Genomic DNA, 2,094 nt, shown 5'->3' with positions numbered 1-2,094 from the left:
AACCCAACTGGCATTGTGATCTTAAATTTCAGTAGATGTATCAGTTTGGAGGTCAGACCATTTAGTAATTTTTCTTTGCCTGTGGGTCTAAAAATATGCACTATATTTAAGGTGTGAGAAAACTAAGTGCTGTTGTGTTATGAATTGTCTCATTAGTACATAAAATATGCTTTTTCAGTTTGAGGCTAAAATTTAAATAAGGCTTAAACCACGTACAATACAATTATAGGACTATTGATAAACCGGTTTCATTTTCCAGCTTTAGAAATAATCTATATGGAAGTTATTTGGTTTGACTGCAGTCTCTTCCACGTTCCTTCCCAACAGAACTATGGACGACAGAATGATGACATTTTCCTCTCTGTCCGAAGCCTCCACTTATAGTAATGTTGCGGTTTTTGAAGAATCCGCCTGACCACTCTCCTGGAATCTGAGATCTTGACACCTGGTGAGAGCATTGCGTAAGAAGTCTTGTCCCTGGCAACTGTGGGGGAATCTGTGCACTTCACACTTGACCATATGGTCACATCAATAGACTCCACACTGGCCCCTCTCCTGGAATCTCTTAACTACGCCCATAGTACTCATTCCACATCAGAAGAATTGCCCTGGGCCACACTTTTGGAAACTCTGAACTCCACAGCTATTGCTGTTGTAACATCAGAGGACTCCACCATGTTCGATTACATGAACTCCACAACTGTTGATATTGACATTTCTGGTGACTCCACCCTGGTCACTCTTCTTGAATCTGTAACATCGCCGGAGAGCAACGTGCCCTCTACTTCTGAATGCCTATCTGTCCTCTCCATTCTGTTAGCCGTGTTCCTTTTTTATCACATTCACCATTGGTATTCTGGGAAACAGCTTCTATCTGTGGATTTTGGGTTGGAAGATGAAGCCGACAGTAAGCACCATTTAGTTCCAGCACCTCATCTCTGCTCACCTGCTTTTCACCTTGGTCATTCCATTTAATGCTATCTTTTTGCTTATGGATTGCCAATGGATCTTTGGAACAACTCTCTGCAAGCTAGTCAACTTTGTGGTATCTTTCGGCATGTTTGCATCTGTAATGCTGCTCACAGTCATCAGTGTTGACCGGTGTCTGCTGGTGGTGGTTCCACTGTGGACCATATCTCACAGGACAACCAAAAGAGCTTCGATAGTTTGCTTTTCTGTTTGGATACTGTCCTTAGCATTCAATTTACCCTACTTGGTATTACGAAAAACCTTTGTCGCTGCCAACAATAAAATAACCTGCTTCAATGATTATGCCCTTTCCGATGATTGGATTACTCCTGAGATACAAGACCTAAGGAGAAGAGTCCATTTGTCAATGTTCATCCTCCGACTTGTGATGGGTTTCCTTTTACCGTTCTCAATAATGATAGCATGCTATTTGAAATTAGCTGTGACGCTCAAGGCTGGGAACCACAACAAGACTAACAAACCATTCAAGGTGATTGTTACAGCTGTCACCTCTTTCTTTGTGTGCTGGTTGCCTTACCATATCTATAGCGGCTTGATCGTCTACCAAGAGTCTGTCAGCCAGTTACTTGTCCTTATGGTTCTGTTCTTCACCATAGTGCTGTGCTGCATCCATGCTGGCTGCACCCCAATCATGTACCTGTTCATTGGAGAGACATTTAGAGATCTGTTCAAGGCATCCATCCATTCCTTGTTCAGCAAAGCGTTTGCTGAAGAAACACTAAATAATGACTTGGAAAATGAGAGGAAGCCCCGTGAGTTCCCAACCTCCGACCAAAGCCGAGTGAACAATCTAGCGCAGTTAGAGTCTTCTGCATGAATGGTCTTTTCTTCTGATCACATGTGATTGACACTTCTTGTAATACTGAGGCAATAGGATGTAGCTTGATCGTTAAAAACCTCATCTCCTTCACCGAAGAATACGTTGTACTGGTGTTGTATCAGGTTACTGGCGTTGTGAAAATATTCTAGTTCACATAAGCCAGCAGTCGATGAAAATAAAAATAAGATAATGATAATAGGAACCTGAGGTCTAACAGCTCCCCAAAAAGGTTTGTGGAAGAGCTGCCTTTAAATTGTTAAAATTCTAGGCATATTTAGAAGAAA

The 2,094-nt window shown here is 41.9% G+C and overlaps 1 pseudogene; it reads left to right on the top strand.

Moving 5' to 3' along the window:
* Positions 1 to 331: 331 nt before the first annotated feature.
* On the top strand, positions 332 to 1,807 carry LOC144769698 (putative G-protein coupled receptor 33; annotated as a pseudogene).
* The last annotated feature ends 287 nt before the right edge of the window (positions 1,808 to 2,094 follow it).

The sequence above is a fragment of the Lissotriton helveticus genome, chromosome 7 (genome assembly GCF_964261635.1).
Source record: "Lissotriton helveticus chromosome 7, aLisHel1.1, whole genome shotgun sequence".
NCBI lineage: Eukaryota > Metazoa > Chordata > Amphibia > Caudata > Salamandridae > Lissotriton > Lissotriton helveticus.
Note: the sequence above shows the minus strand (reverse complement) of the source record. Positions and strands in the feature narration are given on the sequence as shown.